General features: G+C 33.7%; 1 protein-coding gene across 1 annotated transcript in view; it reads right to left on the bottom strand.

Moving 5' to 3' along the window:
- LOC123668253 (fatty acyl-CoA reductase 1) overlaps positions 1–1,963 on the bottom strand; it is a 44,768-nt gene extending 42,805 nt beyond the window's left edge. Inside the window, exon 1 of the mRNA XM_045602024.1 lies at positions 1,793–1,963. The gene's annotated coding sequence lies outside the window, so the exon portion shown is untranslated. The remainder of the gene's footprint in view (positions 1–1,792) is intronic.
- Between the last annotated feature and the right edge of the window lie 13,846 nt (positions 1,964–15,809).

Raw genomic sequence — 15,809 nt, 5'->3', positions numbered from 1 at the left:
CGCCCAATAAAAAATTATGAAATAACTAATTAAAAATATACAGTCGTATTAAGAACTTTCTCCTTTTTCAAAGTTTTTTAAAAACAAAGATATATGAAGATCCGGTTAATAGAATAAATGCGAAAGTTTTTGAGGATGAGGATATCTGTGACTTATTATCGCAAAAACTACAGAACTAATTATAGCTTGGTACGCTGGTAGCTGAAAATCCAGAGTAACATATAGGCTATATTTTATTACGAAATTTGCACGGTATCGGAAAATACGCAGATGAAACTGCAAGACAGCTAATTGACATTAAAAGCAGGAATTCCACGGTATCGGAAAATACACAGATGAAACTGCAAGAGAGCTAATAAAGCAGGAAAAAAACAAAAAAAATGTTCTAAAGACAATCTTATCGCTAAACGGGCGATATCTTCCAGGCGATCTTTGGGCCAAGTATAGTTCGCGTCATGTAAAAAGAACGCTGGCCTTGAAGCTGCGCAGAAGCGATTTATCGGTCTATTTGGTGGTACGGGGTAGGGGGACGGGAGTGTTTATCACTGTCGCATGCTTGCCGGTGTGCTATTGGTTGACAGCGGTTGACAGTTCGACGTCGACTCAAATTATTATCGCGCACAAAAGTTTTAAATTACAAAATTCTCCATTTACTATTTATTTCACTAAAAAACAATTATCAATTTATCATTTTAAACACATAAAAACTATTAAGATACGAATATTGAGAGTACAGATAATTATTATTTTTGAATACGACATTTCAATAACTAAAAAATTTGTTATTGCTTTTGTTTAAAAAAAAAATTGTGATTTTGTAAAGTTATAATTATTATACTTATTTAGTCCGAATTATTCGCACTTGTATTTCTAGTATTTTTTAATGTACCTACCAATAACCATTATACGAAGCCGCGAGTGAAAGCCTAATTAAAAAATAAAACAGTAGTACTTGTGCGCGAGTATACCCATGCGCAAACGCACCCCCTCCAGTTTCTTTCAGCGTTCTTTTTACATGACGCGAACTATACTTGAACTATCTTTAGTCGAGAGTAATAAATCGCCTGTGGGATAATATAACGCATGACGTTTACTAAAAGGCTCTTTAGAGCCTGCGGATGTTCATTTTAAACTTTAAAAAAAACTGCAAAGAGTTTGCACTAATGATAAAAAATAATAAATCTCTATAAAATACTAAATATAACGTAGATAATAATGAAAAATTGTGTTCTTGATACAAGGCTGTGATACATAAATAATAATTGGACGGATTAATATAAACAAATAATAACAATGCTACATATAAGATTTTATAAAGTCTCGTGAACAAGACATTCGCAGTGAATGTCGAAATATCGCTCCGCAAAATATAAATAAAAAGCAAGTTAAAAAAATAGTTGAAAATGTTGAAGGCTACATAAAGTCCACTGAAAAGAGTTTGAAATAAGCAATTATTGCAAACTTTTTTCAGTATACTTTTTCATTAGAGAAAAAGAAATATTTACCTTTTGCGAAAAAATATTACTCCGTACAGTACATTCTTAATGATTTAACTATTATTTTTTTACTATAGGTCATATCACAAATATTATTTTATTAACAAGATTTTTTTTTCTTTATTTAATTTTTTTTAACACAATATTAAACAATTTTATAACAATATTAATTTAACTTATCACCAATATCTGTTTTTTTTTTTTTTTTTTTTATTTCAACCAATTTAAATATAATTATCCTATTTTATTGAAAAGTATCAGGCTTAATAAATTATTGTTAAAAAAAATTAACTTACAGTTTATTCTGGAAAATTCGTGCCGAAGCGTTGTAACCCAACGTTTGGAAAACGCGTACTAAATTGAAAGGCTTGCCATGTTAGCGTAATGTTGTTGTGTCAGTGCAATGTGTTTTGAAACAACTAAACCGCGAGTCACTGACTAGTATTTAAATGATGATATTTCGTTCATAAGGACTTATTATTATTTTTTATATATACATAGCTTTGTTCTTTGTCTTTTTATATGTATTTTATTTATGTATTAATAATTATTATTCGTAGTACATTATATATGATATACACGATGAAATACAAGTTTAAAGTTGTGTCATATTTCTAAAAGAGAAGACACAAAGAAACCCGAAATGAAATAGTTACAATGCAGGAATAAATAATATGAAAAAACTAATTATGTGGTGTCATGGGACACCAGGTAGGAACGAAGTTCCTTCGGATAGTATAGAAGCAACACAATTTGAAAAAAAAAATGTTGAATTTTATATATATTTTCTAGTTCTTGATTATTTTTTAATGTTGTTGATTGGTTTTTAGTTAAGTACATAAAAGTATTTAGGAAATTTAATATTTTAGAAAATAACAAATACCTACATTAAAATAAAATAAATCAAAGAAAATAATAATAATTTAAACTATTAAGTGAAATAAAAAAAACATGTCTTTATTTATTTTTGTCGACAGTATAAAATTACATAAATAATTTTAAAAAAAGGTTTCTAGTAATATTTTAGTTTTACATCATCATCATCATCATCATCATTACAGCCTATACAGTCCACTGCTGGACATAGGCCTCCACAAGCTCGCGCCAAAAATGGCGTGAACTCATGTGTGTTGCCCATAGTCACCACGCTGGGCAGGCGGGTTGGTGACCGCAGGGCTGGCTTTGTCGCACCGAAGACGCTGCTGCCCGTCTTCGGCCTGTGTATTTCAACTATATATTAGTTTTACAAACGTCACATTATACAGTCGTGTGACTGATATTACGTCACTTCCGTTATATATTTTTCTTACGGTTTTAGTATCAAATTTTCTTCAGTTCGGTCGCCCAGAAAAATGTCAAGCCTGCCGTAACGAACTTCGTTCCAAAAATTATTTTTATTTATTATTAATTTTACAACACGGTATGATGATAAAGAACGACCTAGAAAGAGTTTACGGGGCGCCGCGCATGATCAAGAACTTTGACAACGGCCAGTGAGACGTACATAACTCGGTGATTTAAGAAATGTAATTGTTAGCGAAAATATTGTTCAATCGCTAAACAATAAGCTAAGAAGCCGACCGATGGCGGGATAACCATCCAACTGCTGGCTTTGAAATACACAGGCCGAAGACGGGCAGCAGCGTCTTCGGTGCGACAAAGCCAGTACTGCGGTCACCAACCCGCCTGCCCAGCGTGGTGACTATGGGCAAAACATATGAGTTCACGTTATTTTTGGCGTCAACTTGTGGAGGCCTATGTCCAGCAGTGGACTGTATATGCTGTAATAATAATAAAAAAAAGTATTGTAAATACAAAATATGCTAATGATTACGATTCATTTTCGTGTTAAATCCCAGGGGGCAATCAAATGGGCATGGGTTTCTTTCTCCATGTAGGAGAAACATCTATTAAGGTCTATATTCCAAAATAATTTTTTATAAGGAAATTAGATGCACCTTTTATATCTTTTTATAAATATATTTTATATTTATTTAATACTTTATTATAAAAATAGATTTCTTAAAAGAAAATAACATAATTTTAAATTAATACGGGTCAAAAGCGGTCTTACCACTGAAAGTGCTCTCTTACAGCCAATCCCGTCAAGGGAAATATTGATAATATGACGCAACTATTTCTTTTTTGTTGTATTTTCTTTTTTATATAACGACGTCAGCAAACAAGCGTACGGCTTACCTGGTGGTAAGTGATTACTTTAGCTTACAGACATCTGCAACATCAGAAGCATCGAAAGCGCGTTGCCGACTCTATCCCCAATTTCCCCAAGGAGCTCTGGTTACCTTAATCACCAACAGGAATACAACACTGCTTAAAAGCAGTATTATTTAACTGCGAACATCTGTAAGGTCGAGATACTTCCCCGGTCAGCCTGCTCCATGTTTTGAGCAGGAAATTTCCTGCTGCGTCCTACCTCAGTTTTACTTTGTGTAGTATTCTTTTTACGTTTATATTATTATTATTTTATATTTTTATATATTTATTGTTGTCATTACCATGTATTTCAAAACTTGTTAAAACATTTCAATGTCAATAAAGAGCTTTTCTTTCTTTCTTTCAACTAAGTAAATTAAATAAATAGTTTCTACCTTAGCGTTTGCAAAAAAAAAGAAAAAAAAACAAAACACGCAGACTTACAAGAGTAGGTATATTTCTTTAAATAAATCGTGTATGAATAGATCCTAATGACGTTTCTTGTAATTTTATTCTGTCACGTTTAGTATTATTGTCTCTGTAATTTTTGTACGTAATTGTTGGTTTGTGACGTACACATTTTTTTTACTCTGTCATTATAAATTACGTATATCGAGACAACATTTTACCGATAGATCTGTTTGAAATTTTGTTTGTACATTTCAATGAGTTCGTGGATGGTTTGAAAAGACAATCGGGCTCGGTAGTTGGAGCCGCTGTCGCTTGTCAGCAATCAAATTTGGTAGCTGCTATTCCTGGCAGGGTAGTGTCTGCCAGGACCGTTAATAGTGTACATTTATCCTGATTCTTAATAATAATAATACTTTCTATCCGTAAACTACAGTTCAAATATTTTAAATTTGGTTAAGCTGACTCTGCTGTGCGGCTACGGCACTAAAGAATTTAGCCACCCCCTCTCTTCCCGTGGGTGTCGTAAGAGGCGACTAAGGGATAACAAGGTTCCACAACCACCTTGGAACTTGAGAAGCCGACCGATGGCGGGATAACCATCCAACTGCTGGCTTTGAAATACACAGGCCGAAGACGGGCAGCAGCGTCTTCGGTGCGACAAAACCAGTACTGCGGTCACCAACCCGCCTGCCCAGCGTGGTGACTATGGGCAAAACACATGAGTTTACGTTATTTTTGGCGTCAACTTGTGGAGGCCTGTGTCCAGCAGTGGACCGTATAGGCTGTAATGATGATGATGAAGCTGACTCTTGATGTTTATACAGTTTATTAAAAAAAGTCATAATAGCGTTCATATTTCACTTTTTTTTATTATATCTGTCCAAACTACTTGGCAACATTGAAAGTCGTCTGGATACGAATTCAACCAATCAGCGGCTTACGCAATAACTGTCGTCATATCTTTTTAAAAATTTGAAATATTGAAACTGGTCCTCCGATCGTTAATCATAATTTATGTAATTTCAAATTGTTTTAAACGTTATTATAGTCTTAAAAGCGTACGATTTTATTATTTCAAAACTCAGTATTTAACAATATCAATAAGATTTTTTTACAATTAAAAAATGTGCACTCCGGCTAAAAAAAAAACTTAAACAAAATTAAACAACGATTAAAAATTGTTTTGACACATTTGACAAAATAAATATTTGTGGGTACGAACCCCGCACATGTAGGGCATCGAAACTCGGTTCAATTTTGAAAACCCGGGTTTTCGGGTCTAAGAGTAATTAAAACCCGGGTAGACCGGTTTTTTCGAGCATTTCGATCTTTTTATTGTAATTTTTTAAAATACAATCTGCGTTTATATATCGATTTCCTACAATAAGTACAAAATATAAAGGATGAGGAAGAATTTAAATAAATGAAACAGTACTTTACAAATTACAAAAACAGTTTTAATATGTAAAAAAGGGATAAAGATTTATTTTTTCTTCAGAATATCTTAAAACTTAGTAAGTAATCTAAGCCTTTTTTTAAATCACAGACTTGCAGAGATCAGTTTTAACATTAAATTAATTATTTTGGTAACATTCACTTATTGTATTTAAAAGCTAATAAAAATAATATCTTATAAAGACATTTTTGTAGTATCACAAATAATTTTAACATTAATAAAACTCTTCTTCGCATTAACAATTAAGTAACGAATAGTTCTAGTCTTCTATTCTACTATTCTAATACAATTTAAATTGCAGTCGTTTGGTTAATAATCAGTTCTTTATCTAATTAACTAAAATACTAAGTAAAAAGTAGTTATGCATTTGACACATTATTTAAACAACATAGTTAAGACACACCCTCTGACCATCTGACCACTTTAGAAAAAAAGAGATATTTATATAAAATAATAACTAATAAGATTTTGGATATATCGTAACGTAACATAAAAATAACAGAAATCAGAACTGAATTATTAGAATTTCTTCTTACTTATGTAAAATGAACGTAAAAAAAATTAGGGCATCCAAAGTTTTGTCACTCAAAGACGAACGCAATCTATTGCAGACAATTCCAGCCGAAGAAAATATACGCTCCGGTTCGACGCTAGTAGGTGGAATAGTTTTTAAATGTTCATATACCAGCGATAGGTAACGCCCTCGCTGTCGAGTACCGCCATTCTCGAAGAGTGCCATTTCTACCCTCACAGTAGTTAGCAAATCGTCTGATGGACAAGCTGATCCAGTTTCAGTAGCAGTATTATCAGTAGCAACAGCTTGACTTAACTGTCTGTTCAGTTCCTCTTCATTTGTCAAAGTAGACAACTGAATGTCAACTTCTCGCAGGTCTTGGTCTGGCGCTGGCAAATTTTCAAGAGGTATATTTTGTTTTTTGGTTGTGCGTTTAATCAGATTAACAATTTCGTTAAGCATTTCATCACCTGTAGGCCGATAAAAAACATTTTTATCTTCATTTTGAATGTTCTCAAAATATTTACCCGGATTAGTCAAGTACTGTAGTGTTGCTGCTTGAGTTAGTCTTCTTTTTGCGTATCGTTTGCTTAATGCAGTTGCCATTTCGTTACTTAGTGGTGTCTTCATTTCATCCATTTTCTTCAATGCAAATTTTAGGGAAACATCAGCTGTAAGTAGTGTTGCATCGCGTCGACATAGCGCCTCGACGACAGTTTTAACAACATCTAATATTTTATGGATCTCATCTATATTTCTCCAGTCATCATCAGTAAATGCAATGTCTGTTTTTAAATCAATTAAAGCTTTTGTAATAGATATTTTCAATTTCAGAAACCGATCTAACATGGCAGAAATAATAATTTATAAAAGTGTTTTTATTTCATTTACTTATTATTGCATTGGAAGTGGCTTAAACTTAATAAATAACAAAAACGAAAGTATTAAGAAAAAACCCGAAAAACCCGAGTTTTAAAAATCAAACCCGGGTTTTTTTGTAATCCTCAGAACCGGGAAAACCCGGGTTTTTTCGGTCCGGGTAAACCCGGGCTCGATGCCCTACGCACATGGCATACACTTGTTTGTGGTTTGGGCGTTTGTGCTCGTGTATTGTTGGTTTCCGGACACCCGACCGAAATAATACAATAATAATATTTTTATTCTACACCATTAAAAGATACAAACAAAAATATTACAATTAGAGAAAGATGTACAAATCTTATATATGTTATATACATTAGAATAAATTACAATAGAATATTATATTATACATATATACATACATACGTACATACATACAACGTAAATACAATTCATACACACTTATTTATAATAATTATTATTTAGTTCTTAAATTGCAATGTATAAATATAAATGATATTGTAAAATTTCGAAAGATATTTGTAATGTTTCAATAACAAACAAATATGTCTTTCCTAATTGTAATGTACGTAAGGAAAAGGCGGAAAACGTTGCAATTATGATAAAACACATCAAATAATAACATTTTATTAATGCGGTTAAGCCGTCAGTCGCGGTCCCTGATGGCGATCGTTACTCATAGTAGGGAATATATCCGCCAACTCGCATTGGAGCAGCGTGGTGGATTAAGCTATGATCCTTCTCCTACATGGGGAAAGAGGCCTACGCCCAGTAGTGGGATATTGTTACAGGCTGATGCGATTTCATCTATTTTATATTAAAAACACATAAAATGTAATCTTAAAAAAAAGTAACAATGGCAAATCAAACAAAATAATCAAAATAATAAAATCATAAATAACATGAAATGTTGGCAAACAGCATTGACTAAATTATAACACATTTTTTTTATACATGACCTTTGAGCAATTTTTAAATATAGTAATTAGTTCTCGGATTCTGTAAGACTAAATTGGTGACATTGCTGATTTTTTTTTGAATCTGTTTTTTTAGTAAATTTTATTTTATAATTTATATATCCGCTCAATAATTTCCTTTTTAGAATAAAATGTGTAAATATATGTTTGCATAACCGTCATTATCGTTTCTTCATACATTTTCTGTGATAATGTTTAGAAATCGTAATTAAACAAGATTTTTATGAGTTTGTTTCAAGCAACTTAAGTATTATACATATTTTCAATTCACAACTTAAGAACTAAATATTTACAGATAGCTTTGGTATAAATCATGTCCGCGTGGAATTGTGCCAATAATGCTGGCAGCATTTCCCCGTTGAATCGCTATGCCGATTCTCTGGGCAAAAAATGCACCAGCCCTCTCAACCACTCTCAACTCCTCACCAAGTGGAGGCAATAAGGCGAGAAGTTATCTCATTTAAAAAAAAATTTAGCACTGCTACTCCAAGGTCCAGGTGTTTCGACTGCAAACGGCACAAAGATGTAATTTGGAATTAGTTAGTCCAAGCAACTAATTTAATATTAGATTTAGTGACTGTTCCCCAGACTTCGATAAGAAGACTTCCTATACAACCTGTGCTTGCGACTTCGTCCGCGTGGAATAGTGACTACATGTTCAACGTGATTCTTTAAATTGGCATAACTTTTATATTTATGAACCGATTGACTTGAAACAAACAAACTAAATGTTAAGTGAATCTCACTACATTTTATTAGTGAAAACTACATCTGAGATTAGCATGCACAAACCCACAGACATACATACATACATACATACATATAATCACGCCTCTTTCCCGTAGGGGTAGGCAGAGACCACTTCTTTCCACTTGCCGACCTTACATTCTTCTTTCGCTTCGTCCACTTTCATTATTCTCTTCATACTTACATGCTCTTCGGATTAGGGTACTCTTGACCTGGCCTTTTTTCAAGACGTCCCTTATTTGGTCCCGGAACTTCCGCCTAGGTTTACGCCTTCCAACCCTTCCATCCACACTTGCCTTATACACTATTTTCGTCAATCGTTCTTCACTCATTCTCTCGACATGACCAAACCATCGGAGCATACCTTTCTCAATTTTTGTCACTACATCTTCTTTTAGACCATTACGTTTCCTTATCTCACTATTTCTTATCCTGTCACTCAGTTTAACTCCTATCATACTTCTTAACGCTCTCATCTCAACTGCATTTATTCTGCTTTCATGTTTCTTCTGCCATACCCAACTTTCACTTCCCTACATGAGTGTCGGAACCAACACCCCCTCATGCACAGCCAAACGATCCTTGTTAGACACCTATCGACTGCTCATAAATGAGTGCAAAGCTCCATTCACCCTGTTTCCTGCATTCACTCTTCTTTCAATATCACTCTCACACTTTCCATCTCTTGTAAACTTTGAACATATCAACATCATCAACATTTATACTCGCTTCCATGCAAGATGCCGTATGTTGTACCTGCACTTTCTCTCTTTCGAACAAAATTTCAAAATACTCTTTCCATCTGTTTAACACTCATTCTTCTACTTTTATAATGCTCCCATCTTTACTCCTGATTGTACTCAATTCCGAGGTAGAAGTTTCTCCTCTGGCTGTTTTGATGGATTTCCAGAAAAACTTGATGTTGACTGAAAATCTTCAGTGAGCCTTCTATCAAAATCATCCTTTCGGTCTTCTTTCTTTCTAGACACAACTTCTTTCGCCGCTAATTCCAATCTTTTATACTTCGTTCTTGCTTCCTTTATCTCGTCATCCGATGCCTTTTGAACTTTTTGGTTAGCTTTTGTCGCTAACCAACCCAACCATGCTTTCTCCTTTTCTTGCACAGCCTTTTGTACATCTTTATCCATCTACACATTATAGTTCTTTCTTCCTTTCCTTCTTTTAGCTACTCCACATACCTCAATAGCAACATTCAGGATCCCTTTCTTAAATTTATCCCACAAATCTTCAATCACACCTATTTCTTCTATGTCTTTAAAACTTTCTTTCAGTTTCTCTACATACTCGTCTTTCTTTTTCTTTACTTGTAGGCTTTCCACTTTAACTCTGTTCAAAATACTCGTAGGTTCGGCCCTTCGATGTCGCCACCATTTAAAGAGGCCATGCATTCGGGCTACGACCAGAAAGTGGTCTGTGTCGAGGCCTACACCGCGGTATGCCCGAGTGTCTAGCACTTTTTTCCTCAGTCTTTCATTCACTATTACAAAATCAATCATACTTCTAGACTCACCTTCATCTCTTGTATACAAATGGATCTTTTTGTGGTCAAACATTGTGTTGGCCACGCATAGATTCCATCCCAAGCATACTTCAAGCAGACTTCTCCCATTGTCATTCACTCTCTCGTCCCCAAACGTACCCAGAACTCTTTCATACCCATCACGCTTCACTCCAACCCATTCATTAAAGTCCCCTAACATCACGATCCGTTCATTTTCTCCGCACTTATTAAAGACATATTTCATGCTATCCCAAAACTCCTCTATCTCTTGTTGGGCTTTTGATGACCAACCTCCGCGCAGCTCTGTCGGTGCATAGACCCCAAGGATAAAAAAGCGAGTGAGTCCGACTTTTAGCCTGATCCAGAGAAGTCTTGGGCTTACACATTCATGCTCCATCACACATTCAACCATTCGAGAGGAAAGAACCACACCAACTCCCTGACAGCCTCGGCTGGTTTGGGGGACTCCCGACCAGTACGCCGTGTAGGGACCATGAACTGTGGTGTCACATCCCTTCCTCTTAGTTTCGTTCACATACAGAATATCTATACATTGTTCATCCATCATCTGACATACTTCATCTACCTTACCATCCATTCCTCCTCTTACATTCAACGTAGCGAAACGGCTCTCCATGGGCCACTTTTTGCTCCCGCGAGAAACGAGACGTAATGAGGGGCGAACCACATCGCCGCTATTTTGGTTATTTAATTTATTTTTATCCATGCATTCCCACGAGATAGCAAGAGAAAGGTTTGTCCACCCCAGAAGAGCTCACAGACTAACAATCATTGTTTTGGGTACTATTTGCCTTGATTAAGGTCCAAATAATTTTTTTTTCATAAATCTTCCATGTACAGACAGCAATCCGTTATATTTTTACCCTACAGGTGTCCCGTAAGTCGACGTCAAGCCAGAATCGGGTGGTAGGTCTAGTCATAATAGTTACCAGAAAAATATAAAAATTAGTAGCTCAACTAAATTATTAGTCGTAATTTATATAATTAACTATGTGGTGTCATGAGACACCAGCAGGCCTAGCATGCATACAACGAGATATCTCTTGACGAGAGAGAGAGATAATGTCTACATCGAGTATTTTCTCGATTACCCTAACATGCGCACTACGAGAGACAAAGTTCTCTTCCGAAGACTTCGCCTTGTCGAGTAGAGAAACTTGTGCTGTCCTTACAAAAAAATATACCATTTTTTTATAATGCAACACTGGTATCATTCTAAATTTACACTACGTTTAATTATATTTAATTTTTATTGAGTACTTTGATTGAGTATTAATTGACACTTGTCAGCATTAGACGTGGGTTATAACAGGTGAAACATGTTACCTGTTATATCTGTTACTGTTATAGAAAAATAACAGATATCAATACCTGTTATAAAATAACAACCTGTTATTTAAGTTTATGCGGATAACGAATTTTGTTCTTGTAAATTGTAAACTAAATAATTCCCTTCATCAACCGACTTCCAAAAAAGGAGAAGGTTCTCAATTCGAGTGTATTTTTTTTTAATTACCTCAGAACTTTTCACTGGGTAGACCGATTCCGATGTTTCACTCACTTTGTTATTGAAAGACATTTTTATGCCTAAATAGGTAAAAATTGTACACCTAAACCTAAGTCCTAACAAATAATAAGAAAACAAACTAACTAGTTATAATTACGACTCGTCCATCCGCTCTAGATTAGGTAGAACATAGGATACGTTACAATGTATAAGATTCATAGAATTAAGCAAGAGACGCAAACTCAGCGTCTGGTCGGCCCACCCTGACATCCGCTGGGCACAAGACTGTAGTAGTTAAGCAGAGACATTAAAGCCTCCAAATCGGTTACATGTCTTTCATTTTATTTTATGTAAATTAAGTTAGTTAGTAGTAATTAATATAAATTGTTTCCAAACGCTCCGAAACCAAAAGTGGCGCAGCCGGTGAGGATTCTCTTATAGCCTCCGTAGTTTTCGTGTTTTTCGACGTCGAAATTCGTCTACAAAAACTACGCGAATACTCTACGTGAGCAGAGATCCTTCGAACCAGATAAATATTCTTTTGTGTCTCGAGAAGCAAAGAAGACAGAATATGGGAGTAGCGGTCATTTGGTGAGTCAATCTTTTCGCCAATCCTTGTTCCCGTAATCCTCCTATATTTTTCATATAAGTTATTAAGTTATTGTTATTCTTGAGATCAAACCTTGCTCATTATAACGTTGTGAAATTGATATCTCCGTATGAAATTATTCGGTCTTATCTTTCTTAGAATAGGAATATAGAGTAGTAAGGAACATAGATACTTCATTAAATTAAATATTAAAGTTCGAATTGTATTAAAGAAATTAAATAATATTAAATTTTTATAATATTAATGTTAGCATATTTCATTTTATAGAATTAAATTTTGAATTGAATTAAATAAAAATTAATTAATAAATTGTTATAACATTAGGTTTATGATATTTTTTTTAAGAAAATAAAATTGAAATTGAATGAAATAAATTAAATTAATAAAATTTTATTATATTAAAGTGTTATGATATTTTATTTAAGAGAATAAAATTAAAATTGAATTGAATAAATCAAATTAATAAATTGTTATAATATTAAAGTGTTATGATATTTCATTTAAGAAAATAAAATGTAAAATTGAATTAAATGAATTAAATTAATAAACTGTTATAATATTAAAGTATTATGATACATAATTTTATAAAATTAAATTTTGAATTGAATTAAATTAATTAAGTAATATTAAATTGTTATATAATTACATATAATAAGTTTAAATTTATATTAAAAGTTTAAATTTTAATAAATACTTAAATGATTTTACAATACATTATTTTATAAATTTACAAATTATATTTTACAATTTTTGTTTAATTTCTAAATTTGATTTTTATTATCATTTTATTTTATTGTATGTTTATTGTATGTGTGATTTTTTTTTTCTCTTTTGAAAGTGTTTTATATTTAAGACAGTTGCATCCTCTGATCATTTCATTACTCTATAATCATGACAACCACAACCGTATCACTAATACCAAAAGAAATTTTAGATCTAATTCCGCTATATAGTGGTGATAAAAGACAGTTAAATCTTTATTTACAAAGATGTCAATACGTGATTGAACGTTATAATGGTAACGAGGAACAAAATCTTTACGTTTTTCATGCTTTAACGAGTAGACTAAGAGATGATGCAGCTGCGCTTTTATCTGAACGAGAGGACATTGTAACATGGTCCACTTTAAAAACTCTGTTAATCCAACATTTTGGAGACCCTCGCAGTGAAGAGTGCATTAATATTGAGTTAGAATCTTTAAAAATTAATCCAGGTGAAACCTTTCTCGAATTTTGTAATAGAATACAAGGTGTTCGTTCATTATTAATGTCGAAGGTCAATTCAATCCATGATCCAGATTTAAAACTTGCGAAGTCGGTTATTTATAATAATACAGCTTTAAATGTGTTTTTATATAACCTCCCGGAAAATATGGTGCGTATAGTTAGGCTTAAATCACCCACAACTTTAGAAGCAGCTTTAAGTATTGTTCTTGAGGAAGTAAACTTCTTAGAGCAATATAAAATGCGTAATCGTATACATGGTAATAGCCAAATTATGGGTTCAAGGCCATCGATGACACAACAATTTGATCACAAGCCCAGCTTACCTTTTTATCCTCAATTCAATTTCAATAATTCTCAAAAGACACCTCAAATTCAGGGTCAAGGTCAACTACCAAGGCCATCGTTCGGTTATAGACCTCAGTTAGGTTTCCAATCGCAGCAATTGGGGTACAGACCGTCGCAACAATTTGGGTACAGACCTTCGCAACAATTTGGATACAGGCCTCCGCAACAATTTGGATACAGGCCTCCGCAAGAACTTGGATACAGACCTCCGCAACAATTTGGATACAAACCTCCACAGCAATTCGGGTATAAGCCCCCACAACAATTCGGCTACAAGCCACCACAACCTCAACAACAAACCAATGATGTATCTATGAGGACAGCTCAGCCAAAAATGCAACAAGAATTTAATTTAAATAAACTAACTATGACTAACTATGAAAAGAATTTTCCCTGTGATGAACATTATTATTACGACAATGAATGTTCAAATGATATCAATTACTGTTACGATGCTGATGCAAAAATCAACGCCTTAAATTCAGATGAAGAAAATCAGTCACAAGAAGTTAGTGTTGATCAAAGCCTAGATTGCGGTGATTCATCAGCAACGACTATATCAGATTTAAGTCAAACAGCAACAGCTAGTTCTGTAGAAATTCCTAATGAAAATTTAAATGAAAATGGCTATCCTGTGCGATCAGAGTCTAGTAGATCGGAAACGATTCATTCAGACTTGAATCCAGGGCTATCTGGAATACCAATTTTGAATGAGGACATAGACACCAAACCTAACCAGATTTTAGTTTTTCCATGGCTCAAAAACGATATGCAAGTAACAGATCTATCGCGTGATAAACAGAAGGTCTTACAAGTTTTCTTACCAACAGGCAAACCTAAGTTAATAAAAGAATTTTTAAAACCCATTAAACCTGTTCTGCAGCTGACAAAAACCCAGGATGCCCCATTTCAGGAAATGGTTAAGGAGCATGCAAAACGGATCAGAGTATTGTTAACGGATAAGATGGTAGCAAAAAGGAAAAAGGTTAGGAAAAAGAGAAGTGGTGAAGCTGACGTTGAGTTTCCTGAAAGAGAAATTGTTTTTGCAAAGGATTTTAACAAGCGTAAAAGCAAGGATAAACCGAGATATGTTAAGGCAAGGGTTATAGGACGTGCCGAGAGAAATATCTTACCCCTAAAAGTAGGAGACAGAAACACCAAAACTCCTATTAAAAACGTTAAACGTCCTCCGCAGGTTCTGCTGCACCATGGTAAAGGAAGGGAAAGCAAACATTCAAACCGACCACTGGACTAAGCTTAGTAAGATTAGTAGTCGTATTAGTAGTCTTAGTAGTCGTAGTTAAGCTTGTAAGATTAGAACAAACTAGTAATGATTTAAATCACATTCTCATAAATTACCAACAAATGTGTGGGATAATTGATTTGAATGCATCATACTCTTAAGAACTAACAAGTACTAAGATTCATAGACTTTTTACGCGATATAACAATAGAAAAATACAGACAACTAGTACCATAGAAACGTTCTAAGAGAGGTTTTATAAATCCTTTGGGTTCCGTAATAAAAATAATAATAATTAGTAATCTGGATCATGATGATGCGGTTAAATACGATGAACTTATCTCAAATCTAAATACCTAATAACCAAATTATTATTTCAAAAAAAACTGACAACAGTCTCTAAAATGTTTGATCGTTTTATCAATATAACTGAAAGATGTATCTGTGAAGCAGAATAATTGAATTTTTGTAACTTATCTTACGGAACTATTTATTGTATTTACAAGCAACTTGCGTACTATATTTGTTAGAGTAAGTGAAATGGAAATAGCATCAGTATTAAGTCTCTATATTACATCAACCAATTATAGATAACTCCGATTATAATTATTCTAAGATTATTCATTACCAATTTTTCA

The sequence above is a fragment of the Melitaea cinxia genome, chromosome 30 (assembly GCF_905220565.1).
Source record: "Melitaea cinxia chromosome 30, ilMelCinx1.1, whole genome shotgun sequence".
Classification (NCBI taxonomy): Eukaryota; Metazoa; Arthropoda; class Insecta; order Lepidoptera; family Nymphalidae; genus Melitaea; species Melitaea cinxia.
Note: the sequence above shows the minus strand (reverse complement) of the source record. Positions and strands in the feature narration are given on the sequence as shown.